Source organism: Pteropus vampyrus, unplaced genomic scaffold (genome assembly GCF_000151845.1).
Source record: "Pteropus vampyrus isolate Shadow unplaced genomic scaffold, Pvam_2.0 Scaffold106, whole genome shotgun sequence".
Lineage (NCBI taxonomy): Eukaryota > Metazoa > Chordata > Mammalia > Chiroptera > Pteropodidae > Pteropus > Pteropus vampyrus.
Window position 1 is genome coordinate 3207429 of NW_011888887.1, and position 21818 is coordinate 3229246.

At 35.3% G+C, this 21818-nt stretch overlaps 1 protein-coding gene across 2 annotated transcripts in view; it reads left to right on the forward strand.

Moving 5' to 3' along the window:
* FER (FER tyrosine kinase) overlaps nucleotides 1–21818 on the forward strand; it is a 404440-nt gene that overhangs the window by 357063 nt on the left and 25559 nt on the right. The gene's annotated exons all lie outside the window — the stretch shown is intronic.

Below are 21818 nucleotides of genomic sequence, written 5' to 3' on the forward strand. Positions count from 1 at the left end.
ACTAAGAATTGATCTACCATATATGATCCAGCAATCCCTCTACTGGGTATTTACCCAAAAGACTTGAAAACCCATATCCAAAAAGATATTTGCACACCGATGTTCATAGCAGCATTATTCACGGTGGCCAGGACATGGAAGCAACCAAAGTGTCCTACGATAGATGATTGGCTAAAGAACCTGTAGTACATATATACAATGGGATATTACTCAGCCATAAGAAGAGATTAAATACTGCCATTTGCGACAATATGGATAGACCTCGAGATAATCATGCTATGCGAAATAAGCCAGACAGAAAAAGTTGAAAACCACATGATATCACTTACATGTGGGATATAAACCTAAAAGCAACAAGTGGACAGGACAAACAAACAGAGACTCATGGACATGGGCAGCAGACTAGTGGTTACGAGAGGGGCGGGTAGAAATTTAAAAAATGAAATGTTAAAAAAAGTTATTTTTAAATTAAAAAAAAGAAGAAGAAAAAAATATTGCTTTAGCTTTGAGTGATATGAAGCCATCACCTTTAAAAGCTTGCTGGAAAGCAATCTGGTCAGAAGTTGTTTTACCAGGGAACATGGTTCCAACAACTGAAGAGGGATTAACTGGCCTTATTAATTTATTTAAAAAATTTCAAGAACAAAGCTCTGACAATTTGAATGTAGGTGATATTAACAAATTGCTGGATGATCATGAATTAACTGATAATGAATTAATTCAATTAATATCTGAAGCCCATCCTTCTGATGAATACAGCAGTGACCTTCAACCAGTTTCATTCATTGTAGAAAATGTTTACAAAGCTCTTCAATTGGCCACAAAACTGGACACTGCAATTCTAGATATTGATCCGAACATACAACGAGCCTTAAAATTTTGAAAATATTTTTTAAATGTTCTAGTGAAAATAGAAGAATTTATGAAAACTTAGCAAAAGATGCAGTTGGAAAAAGATTATCCAAAACATAAACATAAATGATAGAACCGAAGTAGTATTTCCATATATTTTGAGTGATGAAGATAGTGACTTTGTGCTAATTAAAAAAGAGAAGGTTAATTGTTTTAGATTACAGTACAGATACTGACAGTGCATAAAATTTATTTTGGTTTCTATGAATTTTCATTAACATTTTTCATGAAAATGTGTAGAATAACTTTTTATGACATATTGACCTATTTCTTTAGTATTTTTTTTTCATACTAGTGGACTCTTTACATGGCTTCCTTCCATGTAAAAAAAAAAAAGGACATGTTGAATGGGTAATTGCCAAATCAAGAGATGGGTATATTGTGAAATAAACTTATTGTGCAATAAGTTTAGTTAGCATGCATCATTTCATATAGATACAATTTTTAAAAAAGAAAAAATACATTTTTTCTTCAATAACTCTCAGGATCAACTCTCGACAACTTTAATATATCATGTAACATGTTAACTGTAGTCTTCATGTTGCATGTTACAGCCCTACTTAGTTTCTTTTGTTAGAATCTCATATTATAGGCCCTTCAAGGAATATAAAGAGGTTTTATGTGTGTATTAATGCAAACACATTTTTATGGGATAATATCCTTAAAATACAGTATACAAGAATAGGTTATTGGATTTTAGTTTGACTATTGCCAGTGCCATATACCCGTTAGCTGTTCAGCATTACAAAAAGCCATTTTAGAGCCACACACTCCACTCCCCTCCAAGCCTTTCTCCTTCTCTCTAAAAAATACTGGTCACAAGGGGCGAAAATGGCTGAACAAAAATTTCACCAAGATAAGCAGAGAATTCATCTTCTGCTTATATATTAAAGAGAGGCAATATTTTAATACACTTAATTTGCTTGGTTTAATGTTAACTTAAATTATTTGACTATATGTCCTCTAAATAATTTTGAAATTCTACATAAAGATATCCCATAGTAACATGCTATCTCAAGTTCTTTATTAATAATGATACCATTAACTTTATAATGATAGGATACATTTGTAAGAATCTTAAGGTACTTTATGTATTTTTTAATCTTGTGGTATAATTTAAATGCAATAAAATGCACCGATTTTAAAGGTATAATTTGATGAATTTTACCAAACATGTATACACAGTCATGTAACCGGCTATATACTTCTGTCACCACAAAGAGTTCCCTTGTGCTGCTTTGCAGTCACTCCCCTTCCCTTACCCCACCCCCAGGGAACCAATAATCTACTGTAACTATAGTTTAGCCTTTTCTAAAATTTCATTTAAATGGGACCATTCAGTATGTAATCTTTCCTTTAGCTTTTGAGATCCATCCATGTTGCATATAGTTTTTGCCTTTTAAATTCTGAGTGGTATTCCATTGTATACTACAGTTTGTTTTTCCATCACCAGTTGATGGACATATGGATTATTTACAGTTTGAGGCTATTATAAGCAAAGCTGCTATGAACATCGATATGTAGGTCTTTGAATAAATGTGTTTACTTTTCTCGGGTAAATATCTAGAAATCGAATGGCCAAAGTACATGGAAATTTTTATGTTTAACTTTGTAAGAAACAGTCACACTGTTTTCCAAGCAGCTGATCCATTTTGCTTGCCCACCAACAATGTATGGGAGTTGCATTTTCTCCACACAAGTAACACTTTTACTGTTACCTTTCGAGTTTAGTCATTCTAGTTGGGAATGGAGGGGTATCTCATGGTTTTAATTTTTCTTTTACCGAATGACTAATATGTTAAGCTTCTTTTTATGTGCATATTTGCCATTCGTATGTCATTTTTTGTAAAGTGTTCAAATCTCTTGCCCATTTTTTGTTAATCGGGCCGTTTACTTGTTATTAAGTTCTAAGCATTTGTTAAATTTTTTGGATACAAATTCTTTATCAGATAGATTTTTGCAAATATTTTCTCTTAATCTCTGGCTTATCCTTTCTTTTCTTTTTTCTCTTTTTTTTCTTTTTAAGAGAAGTTTCTAATTTTAATGAGGTCTGATTTACTAATTTTTCCTTTTTATGGATCATGCTTTTGGTAACCTAAGAACTCCTTTGTAACCATGTTACAAAGAATTTTTGCTAGTTTTTGTTTCTAAAAGTTTTAGAGTTTTAGTCTTGTTTTCAGATCTGAGGCCTATATGGTGCCTGCCTCCTGTTCTTGCTGATTTGGATTTTTTTCTAACTCTTCCCATTTGGTTCTTTGCTTACTGATCTGCCTTGTTTTGGACTTTGCACACCTTCTGTTCAGAATATCTTTCCAGTTCAGTCCTACCCCATCTCTTCCTGGGGGTCAAAATACATTGGAAATCCCCTTTTTAATTGTCTGCCGTTTCCTTTTCCTCTCACTTTTCAGTAGCATTTCTAAGAATATTTTCTTATGTGTCACATATATACCTTTTCCATTGCCATCCTCTAGAGAAAAAAAAAAGTTATATTTTCTTTATCTTTTGCATGGTGAAATATGTGAAAGTGAAAACATTCATAGGGCTTGAAACAACCCTTTTGTTTTTAAACAACAAACATTAAATTCAGCTAGAACTTAGTGTGACAGTTCCATTATGTTAATTTGATAGCACTGGAAGGGTTATTTAGTCAGTCATTTATGTAAGGATAAGATTGAGTGATTTTTTTTTCCCCCTGGGTCATGTCAAACCATTTCCATGTCTGGATGATTGCCTTAGCAAATATGTAATCATTTAGCAAGTCTCTACTCAAGCATGAAGCATTTCTGATCACCTTTCTCCTATCTACTTCCTCTTTTGTACCCATCATGTTCTCTGTAGACCTCTATTATCTTTTCTACAAGATCTCATTTTACTACCACAGGGTAAACTCCTTAAGGGCAGGAACTTACTCACTGCTCAGTGATTGCTCCTTATTAGAGGTCCAATAAATGTTTGCTAAACCAATGATCTTACCCATTTTTTAACATTCCTAGAGAAGAAGGTTCTGTCATCACCCTATATGCTAAAACCCTAAAAATTCCTGCAGACAGGAATTCTGCTCTCTCATCTGCTGTATAACTGAAACTCACTTTCTTCCGCATTGTTGTAGTTTTCTCATTCATAATCACATTCCAATCTAAAGTATTTAATTATCTATTAATTGTCACCCTCTTGAACACATTAGCATTTTGCTTAACCCAGTCGATGCTTTCAAGTTTTTAGTAAATGATGGTCCCTTCTTTGAGTTTGGGCTTTATCTTTCTGCTACTTACCCATTGGGAAAGGAAGACTTTTTTCTTTTTCTTGAAGCATCTTCCTGAACCATTGTTATTTCAGCATGAGTGGAATTATTGTTATTATTGTTGGAAAGAACTTTGGTGAGGCAATTCTTAGAGGGAAAAAAAATTTGGATATTGATATGAAAAGCATCTGCTCTTCCACTGCTATCAGAATAAAGCATATAATTTTAGTACACACAACTCAATTTTATTTCAAAGGAAATATTGGAAATTCACTTTAAAACATTACTGCCTAGTGTATTTTTTGATAATCTGACATAAAAATGATCCAGCATACGAAGAAAACCTTTATAGAATAATTTGGGTGGCTGATACGGTTTTAGACAACTTCATTGTTTAGCACATGGTGATATGATGAGATTTACATGTCTATTCCTTGTAAAGCTAATATAATGGATTACAGAAACACGCAGAAAATAAAACCAATTCATTATCTACATAATCGTTGTTTCGTCTGTTGTCATATTAATAGACTCAGTCACCAAAATAATTGTAGAAAACCTAAACTAGTTAGCTTTAAAAAGTAATTGATTCTGAGATTATAGCAGGAAAAGCCCCAGTAGAACCCTTGCCCATTCTTTTTCAAAGACTCATTTGCTCCCACTAAGGTGTTTCCCAGCAGCCCTGAGCGGCATTGCTTCAAATAAGCCAAGCAGTAAAGCAGGCACGACTTCCACACAAAATGACGTCATTGCCTAGTTGATAATCAGACCACGTACTGGTATAGTGTGGAATTCCATAATTACTCTGTTTCCATATAGATCAAATTTGAATAACACTCTGCCTTTAGTGATAGCAGTATTAAAATACTCAAAGGTGGCCTTCATTTTCCTTTACTGGTTTGTTATGTTGCTGTTTGCTTAGAAAGCAGGTCCTCTGTTCCCTGTTTGATATTTGCTTCTGATGCTGTCTCACTCCATCTCTGCTGATATTGCTGACATTCCATCTATTACATGTTTTATACATTGCCCCTTCTGAATCAGTTCTATGTCCGTATTGAATTGTGCTGCTTTTGTTCTTGCCCTTAATTCACGTTTAGATTCTTTGTTATTTTCACTGTTCGCTGCATGTTCCATTTAGTGTTATTAACATGTATCTTTTCAGCGAGTTCTACTTTTTAGAAATATAGTTCATTTAATTCTAATCGATGCTCTTTTTCCCTAAATTCTGCTTTCTGAGGGCATAGCGTCACACCTGCTTTTTGTTATCATATGCTTCTTACATTCGATCTTTTTACATCCTTATCTTATTTTTTCTAGAGTGAGCAGGATGATGACTTTAGCATGTTTTTACTTTAACCTTACTCCTGCCCACCTCCTCCCTTCCATTGAGCATGTTGAAGTCATGTAGGCTTTTGCTTCCATTTTAAGAGAATAAATCAACGATTAATTAGACAAAACTGTGTCACTCATTTCTTTCTCCTGCTGGTTCTTCATCCTCACTTTTCTTATGGCTTCCCTTTTCACATTATATGGACTGTGTCCTTGAGTAATTCTTTTAGTTGTGTCATATTTGATAATGCATCATTTAACTGGTTTGTACCAGAAGAATATAAGTTCCATGAGGACATGAAGTCTTGTCTGTGTTGTCACTGCTTTACCTAGAACAGTGCCTGGCAAATACTAAATGCTAAATACATGTTTTTGAAGGCATCAGATTAACTTATTTTATCTCATGGCCTTCTACCCCTCAGTTTTAAATATTTTTATGGAAATAATTATAAACTGCCTATTACATTTTCCTATCTTCCAATACCAAGTGTAACTCACAATAGTTAACCTTTATTTATGACTCAGAGTCGTCATTATTCATATAACTTATTGTGATTTGTTCAAATCTGATATCAAAATTCCCTCAGAGCATCTCAGGGAAGTTTACATCTGAATTAACTAGCTTTCATACGCCAGAAGTTTCAAATGCATTTTTCTTCTCTTTATACCGTACAAGTGATAATGCAGAAGCTTGAGACTGTGTAGAGCCCTGTGGGAACGTCCTTGCTGGGGGCAAATATATGCCAAGAAGCAGCATCTAGAAGAGATACCATTCTAACAGCCTGGCAGTCATTAGTGCAAAAAAACAAAAACGAAAAAAACAAGAAAACAAACTCGAAAGAGGGAAAGTTCTGGTTTGTAGAACCCATAAAAAGCTAGATGTTCAAAGCTGAAAATCAGAAGCCAAGCCAGGAGAAATTTCTGCACTAATGAGCAGATATCTCCAGCAGTTTTCTATTAGGTACAGAGGAGAAAGAAGCGGATAATAGCTTCAGACCTTTCATGAACAGTGATAAGTTTTCTTTCATCTCTTACCCCCAACTCTACCCTGCCCATTCTTGTGTTGAGCTGGCATTCTCACTGCTGTTAATAACTCTGCTGTACCAACTATCTATTCTTACATAAAATACCACCCCAAACATAGTGGCTTAAAACAGAACCATTTATTTTGTTCTGTCAGTTTGGGCTAAGCTACTAGGCTCAACTGAATGGTTTTCTGCTGTTTTCCCCTGTGGTTACTTAGCTGACTTTAGTCATCTAGAAGCTTGACTAGGGCTGCAGTATAGCCTCACTTACATGACTGGGGCCTTCTTTCTCTCTGCCTGGTTTCTCACCCAGGCTTCTTTACATGGTACCAGGAGTGTTCCAGGAAGACAAAAGTGGAAGCTGCAAGGCCTCCTAAGGCTCACACTCCAGAACATCATAATACACTTCTGCTACGTTCTGCTTGTCAAAGTTACAAAGTTAGCCTAGGTACAGGGGGTAGAGAAGTACAAAATATTGGGGCCATATTTTTCCTACCACACTTGCCTCTGAAAGCCTACTCCTAACTTGCAATTTCTGGTATTTCATGTGCTCATATAGCTATCTCTTCTTGTAAAATTGAGCTCCTTGGAGGTAGGGATTAGATTTTCTGTAGCACATAGCAGAGGACCTGGTGCCTAGTAAGGCCTTAATGAAGGAAAGTTAAACCAGTGGAAGACTGATTGGTTAATATGTACATATATACGCTTGTGTGAATACATGCATGTATATCCTGTTTTGTGTACTTTTAGTAGTTATATTCTGTAATTATAAGATTAATGAAATAATACTTTCAAAAAATACAAAGTAAGGAGTATGTCTTTTTGGCGTAAAATAGTAAGGGTTTTTGTGTTTGTCAAGCAGTAACTATAGAATGCCATGTCCTTAGAACATAGAAACTCATCTACATAATGGAAGACTTAATAGTTATGTCTCCTTAATCAGTTCCCGGATCCAATAACCAAAAATGATTTCATCTCTTTTCAACAGCATCATTGTTACTAAATGTGTTAGGCCTCATAGTCTAAGTTATATATCATGGCATGTATTTAATGTAAGATTAATAACAATTTGTGTCAAGATAAGATTTTAATGAGGAAAGTCTATTTGCAAATGTAGCCCCTAATTACTTCACTTTAAAAACACTTTGGATAACCTAAAAGGCTTATTACCTAATATCAGCTAAGATTCAGTCGATGGCACTAAAATGACAATTTGGTATTTTACAAGATGTAAAAACCCTGTGTCCTAGTTAACTTCCCACATACATAATTGTTCCACATGTAATTTCAGCAAGACACTGGGAAATTCCCGCTGATTTTCCTCCATTGCTGTACACTGTCACTAAATGCTATTAAGCGGCTGTCACATTTTCCACTGGTAGTTTGAAGATCACTGTAATTTGCCAAAATTTTGTGGAATCCTTTTGGCATGATGGACTTTACATTTTTAAAATTATTTTATTGTCCATCTGAGTTTTTCAAGCACTTTTGTTTTATGTAACTGTAGTCTGCAAGTTGGTAAATACAGATTTCATTAAGAAACGAAAAGGACACATGTATTTGCAAAGTTAATATTTGCTCAGACAAGTAATCCTTCATGAATACAAAATGCATATTTTGTGTGGATTACATCAAAGAATCACAGAATGAATAACAACTAATCATAAAAGGACCTTTGGTGAATGTCTTTTAAAACTTTTTTCTTGTAGAACTACGAGAAAAATAGTTACATATATGAAATCAAGTCTTAATACAAAAATCAAGTCTTATCAAACATAATATGGAATTAAAATTGAACAAAGATAAAGCAAGCTTTCCTGACTATAGAAAGAAAATATAGAGAGACAGAAAAGAAATTGAATTTCAGATCTTTATTTCAAGATAAAAATGAATTATTATAAAATAGACCTGTATTCATAACTTACTCTCCTATTTGGATTTCATACACTGAAAGCAATCATAGGACTGAAGGAAATTGTATTACAAAGTCACCTGGGATATCAGTTCATAAACATAGAAAACAACATTAGAAATTGAAATGGGAATAATGAAAATTTCATTTTAAAAGAATGTAAATTGGGAGGCAAAGAAAGAAGTTGAGATAGATGAAAGAAAGTCATCACTTCTCTTGAATTCTTATAAATACTAAAAAGTGTTTTCCATTAACAGGATACTGGTGCCACAGTAAATATGATTAGTTAGTTCCCATCTGTACATAGGGGCTCAAACTGTTCTAAAGACACTTACTGTGTTGATATGCCAGATGAGGCTGTTTTCTCACCTGCCTAAGAGTCTATTAGGCATCACCAAACCAGTTGCAAAAATGGGGGGCAGAGCATTTGGGGGGTATAGTCCATGATTGACCCTCCCAACAAAGTACAGCGTCGATGGCATCCCTTGCACAAAAAGGTTAATCCTGCAAAGAGTTAACCACCTGCAGATCATTCAGTATCAGAATCTAGGTACATTCCACTATAATTAGAATGTGTTTGTTCATTAGGAGCTGAGCATTTTGTCGACTGTAAAAATTTAAATGATCCTGAGGCCCATTACAGCATCTTGTACATCACAGATTATACAGTTGCTCTGCTCCTTTATGTGCCTTTTATATCTTAATTTAGGGCCCAATGTGAATATGTATGTCCAATCGTGAAAGTATAAACCATGGTGAATGATTATGAAGGAATCTTAATGTGTCTTTATACAGAATAGAAAAATAGAATAGAAAATAGAAGAGAAAAATTAATGCATATTTTAGTCTTCTCAATATGTTCTGTATTGCATAACCTAAGCACTGAGTCAGGGGCTCTATTTCATTAAACTTAAATGGGAAAGAGGTCATCTCAGGACCAAAATGACAGTAATCTCTCTACTCAGGGATTGCAAATATGAACAATATTCCAAAGAAAGCAAAAGAATAGTGTCGTAGAATATTGAAAGAACATGGACTTTGGAGCAAGACAGATTCCATACTCAGCCACTTATTATAGCTATGTGTTCTTGGGCAAGTTATTTAATCTCTGAGCCTCAGTTTCTCTATCTCTATAATAGAGATATCTGCACTTCAACTATGGATCAAGGATAATAGATATAGCTCCTGTTATTATGCCTGAGACATACTAGGTACTTAATAAATGGGAAGTGTGTTTTCTTGGTTGTGTCCCACAGAGGCAAGCTAGAGGATGCCTGCATTGTGATCATTTGGCCCTAAGGTGGGTAGGACTGCTTGCCAAATGGAGTGGCACTCCTATAACCTACCCTCTCTGCTATATTCCATTCATTAGCTGCTAGCACTCACTGTTACACTAGAAATATGGTAAGCTCTTCACCAGGGCTATCTAGCACCACTGTGTGGCTAGATTCATCCTGCCAGTTATAGGAAGACAATATCTTTAACCTAGAGTATACAGAATGTTAGTGCTGAAAGGACAATATGCTGGCTGCCAACTGGAGGACCAAGGATCCCTGATTCCTCCAAATTGTTGCAAGTGTTCCAAGTTTGCATCAAGCTTCATTTCAGACAGAATAATATCTTGTATATATACGCAGCACTATTTTACTGTTGTGATTAATAAAATACACATTTGTTTCAAAACATTATTCCTAGTATAGTAGCTTTTCATCATGTCGTATCTTCTCTGTCGGCCATTATAAAACGTACCACTCTCACATCAGGGTGGAGTATAAAGGAATCATAAAATTAATTGACATACAGAACCTTCATGCTCAGAAAAGTCAGGAGCTGGTACTCATATTCAAGGTTAAGGAAAATAAAGTATGATGTACTCAGACAGCTTGTTAAGGAAAATGCTGGTGAGAACTCTGTTTTCCCAATCCCTAGACCAGAACTCCCAACAGTAGAGATGTTTGCATTATTGCTTTGGAAAATCTGAAATGTATTTTAAGTATGCATGAAGTTGAATATTGACAGAAAATGAGTTATGTGAAAACATTTAAAACACTATCTGGCACCTTTAGAGCACTCAATAAATGATAGCTATTAGTACGATGGTTATTATTATGATGGTTATTCCGTTAGTGGTTTTGTCAGGTTTTTTGTTGTTGCTGCTCAGAGTAACTTACCTCATCCAAGGGTAACATCTTAAGTTATATATCATTTGTCACTCAGACAAGTAGCTCCTGTTTTCACTCCTCATACTCTCAAAATGGGAATAGGTGGATATTTTTTAAATCTCCCTTCTAGAAGTCTTTTAGGAGTAGAGGCTCTTGACATTAGTACTGAGGCTAATTTTGGAAGCAAGTTCTTGCAATGCATTTTTTTTGCAGCTTCTGATAGCTATTAGCCTTCAATATGCATGCTTAAGACAGAGCTCAGTTTTGTTGTTGAATTACCCTTGAGGTTCGGTATATTTCTGTGGACTAAAGAGATTTAAACATTTACTTTCCATCAGTTTCTAAAATTTGTCCTCCCCACCCCCTCAGCCCCTTCCACTAGACCAGAAAACAGTGATGATGCAAATAGAGTATTCATTTCATAAAACTGTAAAGAATCCAGATTAACCATAGTAGTTAAATACAAAGAAAGATCCCCTTGGGTTTTTCAGGTAAATTTAGAATGGAAACAAGTATTATCACTATGTGTTTGCTTCTGAATTTTTTTTCAGTATCCTTTAGTATGAGTTCCTTTTCTTAGCTAACTATCTAGGAACTTGCTCTCTAAGCTAAATAGAGGATTCTGTGGAGTTTGTCCTTGTGCACATCCAACTAGAATTCTCTAACAGGGAAGTTGCCCAAGGGAAGGAGAAGAAAGAGCCAAAAGAAGTAAGCACTTCTCTATGTGCTGAGCATGTCCATTTTAAGTAAAGGCATATGACTTATAGTAGCCTCCATACATGTTTCTCAGTCAGCTATTTAAAGCAAGGACTTGGTTGTTTCATGTCCCAGCTATCGGGCAGCAGCCTCATTAGAGGGAATCACCAAAGGCTTGTTTTTCCATAGAATGCAGCCCAGTGGAGCATCACTCCAGCGTAAGTACATTCAGAGGCGCCCAAGCTCCATGTGATCATCTTTCTCTGCTACTGAGAGGAAGGTAACCTGATTTAGAATAAATATTCTAGAGGTAGCCCTAGATAAATATTTTAGAAGTTATATTTGCATTATTGCCCCCACCCAATGCCCTATCACACCCTGAAATTTTCAGGGCCCGAGCTGACTTTTCTCATAAGAGCGCACTGCGTGCCCTACCCAGGCCTGCTCTCCTCAGCCAATTCCCTGTACTATTCAGTTTTCCCTTTCTCTTTTTTTCTCATTTTTGGAATATATCTGCTCTATCATACTATTCCTTTAAGACTTTATATGTTGTCTACTTAATTATACAAATAATTTGTGCCAAAATGTAAATAAGTGGTAATACGTGCTCCCTTCCTACAGGTAACATATTTGCATTTTAGCACCGGCTTTAAGTAAATAGAGGCTCAAATAATGGGGATTCTGTGTGTCCTGGCAGGCAGCAAGAGAGAGTTCAGAACTGAGTCCTTTGGTGATCACCGTACATACCCATAAGGTATTAGACCAGCCTTGAGCAAAAAATCACAAATTATACTCTCTCACTCCACACCTGGTCTACTACTATATCCACAGAGGCAGTACTTTTGTTTCCAACCTCCCAGAAGTTTGTGACACCAAACAGTTTTTCAAAGGAAGAGAAAAAGCAGAGTTTAATAATGGGACTAATTTTCAGTTTTGCGGCTGAGGATTTCTTTGGGGCCTATTCTTTTAGAAATAAGTGCTCCACTAATCATAGGCACAGAATTCACCAAGGGAGGTATGAAATGTGGTGGAGGTTACAAGGGAAGAAAGGCAATGAGGACCAGTATGACGATGACAAATGGAAAACTTTGAACGAGATCAGAGGTGCTCTTGAAAGTGAGAAATGTAAGGAGACTTTCGTATTTACATGTATTTTATTTAAAGGAAAAAATAAGGTAGATCTTAAAGTGGAAATAAGCAACATGCGATTTGCAGAAAAACTGGCTGGTCATCTCTTTTTTGGCTAACCTCTGACTCTACCACTGTCAGCTAAATAGGGGCTTTGGTATTGGCCAGTATAAAATAGTCCCCAAGGTTCCAGCTCTATTGCCAAACACACCCCACCTTGTCCAACAGCAGTTTCTTGGTACATTTTGTGAGAGAGTGTATTGTTCTATTTCTATTAATGTGTACAAAATTTTGCAACAATAAACAGGCAATCCTGCTTTCCATCATAGCACTCACGGATATCAGTTAAAGCAATTGGTGACATTTGGCCCGTTCAGAAAACAGATTTTTTTTTATATATATGTTTATTATGTAGACTGTTTCTGGTTTTTTGTTTGTTTGTTTTTTGGTTTTTTGGGGTTTTTTTTGAGGGAGGAGGGAGCGTCACTTCCTTTCTTAAAGGTAATCAATTTTGGCTCCTCTGTTTAAAATTTAAAAGTCATAGCCATTGGCCATGGATTAAGTGATGCATGGTTTGATTACATTCTTAAAGAGAATTACTAGGTGTATTGAGAAGCATTTTAGCACAAGGCTAAAATTGCAAACTGGCGCTGGGCTGATAGAGTTCAATTCCTACTTCCCCCCACTTACTGACTGTGCAGCCTTGGGGCAAGTCACTTAACTCAGCTTCAGTTTCATTTTTATAAAAATGAAGATCGTAAATACAGTGATTAGAATTAAGTGACTTACCTGCGTCAGTGCAGTAGGCAGCACGTCAGTCTCATAGAACTAAGTGACTTAATACAAGAAAAGTGCTTAGAATAGTATCTGACACATAGTAAGTGCTATATAAGTTAGGAGAACTGAATTGAATGGCTTTTTTATACATATAAAGAGAAAATGGTCAAAAGATTTATTTTAACTAAAAAGGGAGAAAGAGTGATTCACCATTGTGTGGCTATAATTCAAGTTTTGCTGTGACAAATGTGCAGTTTTGTATCTGTGTGGCTCACATTTATTGAGCACTCATTATTTTCCAATTACTGTGCTAAACAGTTTACATGTTTTACTTCTCATGACCTTATGAGGTAGATACTATTATTATCCCCATTTTACAGATGAGAAAACTGAGGTTAAGAGTAAATTTCTAAAGGTCCAAGAGCTGGTATATAGTGTAATGCTTCAAAATTGGTACCTGTAACCACTACTCTATAACGCCCCCAAAGTATGCTTGCAACTCAAAACATAGATATGTTGTAAAGTAATAAGATATAATAATTCTGCTCTTTTTATCAGGATTTAGTAAGGCAAATGAGGTTGGCTTCATTTATTCCCCACCCACCAGGATGTTAGTTGTATGCTGTGTTTTAGTTAGAATGAGGAAACCACAGGGCCTTTAAGAGGTCTTCTCCTCCTAAATGTTGATAGCTATTTGTGGCTCAGTATTATCCAGACCTGGTGAATAGTTTTTGTACCAAAAAAAAAAAAAAAAGTTTCTCTAACTCCTTTCCTATATAAGGGATAAATCCTGACTTTGTGGAATTGTAGCTGCAAGTAGTAAATGACGTTTGGAGTAAAGCAGCCTGGCAGAGAGGAACACTGGCTCAGCCTCCTGGTTGTTCCTGGTTTACCATCATATTTGCTCTGCGAGGCAACATCGCCACTGAGCAAGATGCTTGCTATTGTGCTTTCCAGATAGCAAAGAAAACTTACTCATCTCCACTGCCTGCTGGCATTGGGTTTCCTGTAACTGCTCCCTGTTCTCATTTTATCCTTGATTAGTCTGTCTCATATTATATATGACTTGTTAGACACTTCTGGTACACACTCAAAGTTTGACTTTGAAGCTTCAAATAAGATTACTCGGCAGACATAAATGGGACATTTCCATATCCTTTTGGCAGTAGGCAGCATTTGCTGTTATGTTCCTCTGCATGTGGTGAGCTATAGCTATCTCTGATACCTCCTGTGACAACGCCAGCCTATTATGAGATTTCTCATCTCCGAATTCCTATAAGATTCACAGTCTGTAACACACTGGCTCATACTGGCTTGTTTTCTAGCAGTTTCATGTGCAAAGAGGCAGGGAGCACCAGTGTGTCTCCTAGGGAATCAGATTCATGGTTAAGCAGTAGTGAGCTTAATAAAGAAATGGAGAGAAAGAAAAGCAGCGGGGTGGTGTTATGTCTGCCTTATCTCCCAAATTAGATTGTCAGCTTCTTAACCCCAGAGATCATATCTGTTTTTCTTATCTCCTTTAACACTGATTAGATTAGGCAAACAGTAAGTATGCAGTGTATGTTTATTGCCTGAAGGCCTACATTTTTTTTAATTAATAGATTATGCCAAGAAGATACCATTTCCATTCACATGAATTTAGTGCAATCCAAAGGAAGTAAAGTTTTCTGTAAGTGTTATTGAAATGTTATTTACATTGAATTGAAGATTTATGTAAACTGGTTTTAGATCAGTCACTCATAGAACTGTAATCCTCATTTTAGAGGACAAACCTCTACAGCTGGTGGTACAGCGAAGATAGTTATGACAACAGAAGTGCATGTATTTGTAAAGCGTAGGTGTTATTCTGAGGAAAGTGCTAAAACTGAAATCCTATAAATGATTAAAGTGCTTCGGTGAATAAAAAGTTCATTCAGACCAAGAGAAACTGCCTTTGGCCCCAAGAAGGAGTCAGCGGCCTACTAAGATTGGGAGGTGTGCACTGTGGTGCCATTGTACCTCTTCAAAAATCATTTGACCACATATTTGTGGATCTATTTCTGGACCCTTTATTCTGTTCCATCAAGCTATAATATCTCTTCTCCTTCACTGAACTATATTGATAACAATTGCTTTATATTAAGATTTAAAATCAGGTTAGGTAAGTCCTTCAACTTTGTTCTTCTTAAAATTACTTTGATTATTCTAGAACCCCTGCTTTTCTATATTCATTTTATAATCAGCTTGTTTAATTTTACAAAGACATCTGCTAGAATAATGATTGGAAGTATATTAAATCTATAGATTAATTTGGGAAGAATGGCTGTCTTAGCATTGAGTTTTCCACTACATGAGCATGGAATCTTTCCATTTATTAATTATTTATTCTCAGTCAAGATTTACAGTGGTAAGTGTAAAGGACCTGGATGTCTTTTGCTACATTTATTTTTAGCTATTTGTTTTACTGGCATTACTGTAAATGGAATTTATTTTCTTTTCCAATTGTTTGCTGCTGCATATGAGAATACATTTTTGTATTAATCTTTTATCTTGCAAACTTGCTAAATTTATTAGCTCTAGTTCTTGTTATGTAAATTCCTTATGATTTCCTATGTAAAAAAAAATCATGTCTGCAAATAGTGCAAATAGAAGTAGTTTTTTACTTCTTTTCTGATATTTGTACTTTTTTTTTTTCTTTTGTGTCTTATTGCAAAGACTAGGACCTCCAGAACAGAGGTCCTTTTGAATAGCAATGATTAAATCAGGCATCTTTGCTTTGATCTCCTTGGAAAGCAGTTTTGTCTTTCAACTTTAAGTATGATGTTAGTGGTTGAATTTTTTACAGGTGCCCTTTGTTAGGTTGATGAAGTACCTTAATATTTCCAGTTTGATGAGCATTTTATCATTAATAGATATTGAATGGTGTTAAATGCTTTTTCTGCATGAATTGGAATGATCATATGGTTTTTTCTCCTATATTCTGTTAATCTAGTGAATTACATTAATTTTCAAATGCTAAAACAACCTTGCATTACTAAGACAAACCATACTTGGTCATGATGTGTTATCTTTTTTACATATCATTGGATTTGATTTGTTAGCATTTTGTTAAAAAATATTTGGCTTTCTCTTCATGAGGGTGTTTTTATGTAATTTCTTTGATAATATCTTTATCAGTTTTTGTATTAGTTCTGCAGGGCTTATAAAATGAGTTAGGCAGTTAGTCTCCTCTATTTTTTGAAAGAGTTTGCTTAATATTGTTATTTCCTCCCTGAATGTTTGATAGAATTTACTAATAATGAAACCAGTGGGGTTTGCTTTGGGGGAATATTTTTCGATACCATATTTATTTTCATTAGACATATAGAACTATTCAGATTTTCTTTTTCTTGTGTCAATTTTGCTGTCTTATTTTCAAGAAATATATTCATTTCATCTAAGCTGTGAAATTTGTTGGTATAAAATTTTCTCAGTGTTTTAGTATCCTTTCACTGTCTGTAGAATTAGCAGTAATGGCTCCTTTTCATTCTTGATGCTGATATTTTAAATATTTGATACTTTGATTATCTGATGTTTAAATATTTTTTTAGCATTTCATTTTTATCTCTTTTATTTTAGTGGTTGCTCTATAGATTGCAATACATATATCTAACCTTCCACAGACTATTTAAATATTGTAGTGCTTCATATAAAATGTGGAAAACTTGCAAGCATGTAGGTCCCTTTGCCCAATTTGGTAGTTGTCATATGTGTAATATTTGCATACATGGAAAACCTGACTAGATAATGCTATTTGTTTTCTATATTCAGTTATATTTTAAGGAACTTAAAAGGAAAAAATATTATTTTATACCTACCCCAAATGTTCATCATTCCTATTGTTCTTTTCTTCTATCTTGATGTTTCAGATTTCTTTCTGGTATCATTTCCTTCCAGCCTGAAATACTTCTAACATTTCTGATAGAGTAGGGCTGTTGTCAATGAATTCTCTTAGTTTTCTTTCATCTGACAATGTCTTTATTCCTGTAGGATATTTTTGCTGGCTATAGAATTGTGGGTTAACAAAGACATCTGCTAGAATTTTGATTGGGAGTACATTAAATGTACAAATCAATTTGGGAATAATTGCCATCTGAACAAATGAAAGATGTTTTTCCACTGTCTTCTGCCCCCTCCCCATTGTTTCTTTTGAGAAGTCTGTGAATATTGGAATCATTTTCTCCATATGTGTCATTTTCTCTGTCTGCTTTTAAGATCATTTCTTTTCCTTGGATTTCAGCTGCTAGATTATAATATATGTAGGTGTTTTTTTTTCTTTGATTTTTATCCTGTTTGGAGTTCATAAAGATTCTTGAATGGGTAGATTTATTTCTTTCAACTAAATTTCGGATTTGTTTGATCATTATTTCTTCAAACAGATTTTCTGCCTTGTTCTCTTCTTGCTCTAATGGAGATTCCAATAACATGAATTTTTAATATTTTCATATTCTATGAGTCTCTAAGGTTCTGTTCATGTTCACATTTTTCTTTTTTAGTATTTTTCAACTTGGATATTCTGTATGATTTATCTTCAAGTTTACTGAGTCCTTCCTCTGTTATTACCAATATGATATTGAGCCTATGTGATTTTTTTTAAATTTCATATTATTTTAAAGTTTTAACATTTATATAATGTTCTTTTTCTATTTCTCTACTGAAGATGTCTACTTTTCCATTTACTTCAAGTGTGTGTTCCTTTATTTCATGGAGTACAGTTATAATAGCTGCTTTATGTCTGGTTATCATGGTGTTGGCATTCGTTGATTTTCTTTTTAGAACTGATCACATTTTTCTTGTTCTTTATATATTTAGGATTTTTGAATTGTGTCCTTGATACTGTGAATGTTATGTTGTTCAGGCTCTAAGTCCTTGTTAATATTCCTCCAGAGATTGCTTTTTGTTTTAGCAGGCAATCAACCCAGTTAGGTTCAGACCATAAATTCTACCTCACAGTGATAGACAAATTCAAACCACATTTAATTTCTCAAAGCCTGGGTTGGTGATGTGTGTGATAGGGGGTTATTCTGAGACATGGGCAGTGTTCTAAAAATGAGTTCAGTTCTCTAAGTAGGTTTGGGTCTGCCCCTCTATGTGTAGCTCAAGGCTTACACTGAAATTCAAACACTGACCCAGGTGTTCTTCTCCACTCTTTCTTCACACTCCGTGGCTCACAAAGACCTCTCTTCCTGGTTTCTTGGGGCAGAGAGATGTGGTTTCTGTTGAAGTTTCAGACACTGGTGCTGCCTCCCTTGTATTACTCTGTAACTGAAATCCACATTCAGGGAAAAGCTGTAAGATAAATGAGGGGGAAAACTACAAAACAGAAAACTCATTCCCATGTTGTTGCCTTTGTCCTCTAGAATCTACCTGTTTCTTTCTTTTGAGGAATTTTTAAGGAATTATTTTTGGTATTTCATCTAGAGATTTTAGTTATAATCATCAGGAAGAATGGATTATGGGGTTAATTTGCCATGTCAGGATAGGAATCTCAGAAGGTAGATTTTGAAGATAGATAATCTGGATCCAGAACTTAAGCAATATACCATATGGCTTGTCCTCTTAAATAAATAAATAAATATACACACACACACACACACACACACATATGTATGTAACATTAATTAGATCTACTTATCTAAGTAAAACATACCCGAAAATTCTCAAAAATTCCTCTAACAGATCACTTTTATTGATTTACTAACAATACATTTAATGTTTAATAACTCTTTCAGAAAGATATTAAATAGTGTTTTTGTCTCCCATCCTGGGAGATGAGAATAAGGAGTGAAGGTGGGTGAGTAAATTTAACTCCCCAAAATACCATACAGTCTAATTATTAGTCAAATGTCAACAATCACAAATACCCCTCTGGACCTTGATTTGGGCAGTGATGAAATACAACAAAGTAATAGAAAGGAAATAATCTACTGAAAATTTTACATGTCTACCATGTAGAGAAATTATCTCCAGAGACAAATGAACCCATCTCAACAGAGATGAAGACCTTAAGATTTTTATTCTACTAGTAATTCAAGAGAATAATGCGGAAACCGTGAGCATTCAGATAATTCTGAATAACTTTATGAAGTTGTCAACATGTAAACATGCATCTTTGAAGCATGTTTTACAAACCTACCTCTTTGTAGCCTTGAGTTTCCAGATGCCAGCCCCTTTTCCTTTGTGATCATGCCATACTCTTAGAAACTTATTTTGAAAAGTGATTTGGACATGCTATTCAAGAGTCTCTTGTAGTTGTAGTTATAGTAGTAATACATAAACAATAGAAATAATACAGCGGTGATAGTTCAACTTAATTTTAGCCACATATTGCATGCTAGCACTTCACTTCATAAACTTAAGCTCATTTAGCCCTGCTAGATTGTATTTTTTTAGATGAATAAAATACGCCAAGGCACACAAATGATAGGGGGCAGAACTAGGATTTTTTTCTGGCCAGCTATGCCATAAGTAGGACTTAGAGTCCTTAGCCAATATGATAGTTCCTCCCTATAGATTAAGAAGATAAATGAGCCAGCATCACTGTCACTCACTTTGTCTAAGCAACAAACCAGAGACTCTCACTCTTCCAGTAGGTGCTCATGGTACATCTATAGACTGGGCTTCTGCTGAGATTCTCCAGTATGAAACTTGATCTGATGAACAAAGTGAATCTTAAAAAATTAATAAGGCAGAAAATTTCACATTCCTTTCTAAACTTTAGGTACTACCACCCAAGTTAGGGAATATAAAAATGTTATTTCTCTGATTATCAATTATATTCAACAATTCCAAGGTAATTTACACCCTTAGGAAGTACCAGCATCACTAGTCAACTGTTGATATAAGTCAGTCACTCAAAGTACTTCCTATGTTACAAGACCAGTCACATAAATTACACTAATTTTTGGAACTCTTGAGTCATGTTTGATATTTAGAGATGCATTCCAAAGATAAATATATAAAACTATCTCAGTAGAAAGAGAAACTAGTTGTTGATTATTCCTCAGGAAAAAAAAAAAAAAAGAATTAAAAAGGAAAAAGCATAGAATAGACAGGGATCAGTCTTAGGATAAGACTGATATAGTCATTATAGTCATAGTATATAGTCATTCAATGAGTGTTCATTGAGCACCTACTATGTGTCAAGTACTATTCTAGGCATTGGCAATACAGCTCTGAAGAGCACAGGTGGATCCCACTCCTATCACTTCTTACATTCTCCAGGGTTCCACATCTGCTATTGTCACCTTTCTCTGTTAGTTTTACCCTATGTACAATATTATTGCCATCTGCATGTATACATGTAATAGCCTCCATATTAGGGGGAAATACTCCTTTGACCTAAAACCCCCTTCTAGTTACCTCTCCATTTCTCTGTCCTTCTTTGTAACAACTTTATTCAAGAGTATCTCAGCTTACTCTCTCCACTACTTTTCCTCATTCTCTTTGAACACACTCTAATCATGCTTTTGTGCCCACCACTCCACTGAAATTGCTCTTGTCAGTGTCTCACTGAAATCTATGTTGCCAAATCCAATGGCCAGTTCATAGTCCTCATCCTTTTTGTGTTCTCAGTAGCAAATGACAGAGTTGATTGCTATTCCTTCTTGATAAGCTTTCCTCACTTGGATTCCAGGATACCAACCCCTCTTCTGGTTTCCCTCCTGCCTCACTTGCTGCTCCGTCTCAGTCGCCTTTCTTCAATCCTCTAAGTGATGGAGTACTCTAGGACTTAATCCTTGAACACCTTTTTTCTTCTCTACACTCACTTCTCCAATCCCATAGCTTCAAATACCATGTGAAAGCTGACAACTCTTAGACCTCTCTTCTGATCTCCAGACTAATGCACCCAACTGCCTACTCAACATATCCACTTGGAGATCTAATAAACATCTCAAACTCAGTATACCCAAAATGAACCCCTCCCCACAGTACTGGATTACTTTTAACTGCTATAACAACACGCCAAGAAAAGAAAAATCTAAGAAACAAAAATCACTTGAATGACATAGAAATTTCTCTTACATGTTAAAAAAAAAATCCAGAGGTACAGATATGGACAGTCTAGAACACATATGGCAGTCTCAGGCTCCTCGTCAATGCTTTTCCAACTTTGGTATGCTTCTTTTTTGTGTTAGCAGAAGGGACCAATATAGTGATACTTCCCCTTTCTTTTAAAGAAACTTCCTAGAAATTCTAGACAACTCTTGGGCTTACAACCCTTTGGCTAGAATTTAGATTATGGCCACATGTAGCTGCAAGGGAGCTTGGGAAGTATAGCAGTTTTTAGCTAGATGGCAATATATTCAGCTAAAATCAGGATTATTTTACTAAAAAGAGGAGGAATTGCACATTAGGAGGCAACTGGCTGTCTCTGCCATACTCTGAATCTGGTCCTCTCCCTAGTCTTCCCTATTTTAATAAGTGTCACCTCCATTCTTCCAGGTGGTTAGGCCAAAATATATTGGGGTCATCATGATTCTTTTTTTCTCCTATTCCACATTCAATTTACCAGCAGATCTTATTGATTGTACTTTCAAAATACATCCTGAATCTAACAGTTTCTGAACAACTTCACCACTTTTATCTTAGTGCAGCTATGGTCACTTCTTCTCAAC